Source organism: Halyomorpha halys, unplaced genomic scaffold, assembly GCF_000696795.3.
Source record: "Halyomorpha halys isolate HHAL.00 unplaced genomic scaffold, Hhal_1.1 Scaffold2509.1, whole genome shotgun sequence".
In the NCBI taxonomy this organism is placed as follows: domain Eukaryota; kingdom Metazoa; phylum Arthropoda; class Insecta; order Hemiptera; family Pentatomidae; genus Halyomorpha; species Halyomorpha halys.
Genome location: NW_027109392.1, coordinates 6938 through 7528, shown reverse-complemented (window position 1 = coordinate 7528; position 591 = coordinate 6938).

The window sequence follows — 591 nt, the reverse complement described above, 5'->3', positions numbered from 1 at the left end:
TGTATTGTACATAGGCAATACCAATGTAAGGCAGGTGTATTGTACATAGGCAATACCAATGTAAGGCAGGTGTATTGTACATAGGCAATACCAATATAAGGCTGGTATATTGCCTGGGGCATGGCTACAACTTCTTGCACTGTATAGAATCGATTTTTGAACTGAGCCCCCTAGAAATGCCAATTTCGTAGGTTATCCTCATGGAAATAGCCTGATGAGGCTTAAATAAGAATTATTTATTATGATTCAAAATATCTTCCTCTAAGATTACCTTTAAGTTTGTTTATTTGAACAAAATAACCAGTTCTCATTGTTAGCAATAACCAACATTATGCAAAATATTGAACAATTTTCTGAATAACTAAAGGGGTAAAAAAGGAAAAATATACAACTGATTCCAACGGGAAAAGTCGAGACTGGCCGATCTTTTAAATTGCATTATGTACGACCTGGCTATCTAGTATTAAACTGTTGTATTCTTGGCATGAACAAAATTCTTGATTTCCATCCCAAGGAAACCTCAATATGAATTTTTATAGCTACAACAAAATAAAAATTTTCTTCTTCCCTGGTCTTTAGATATATATATAT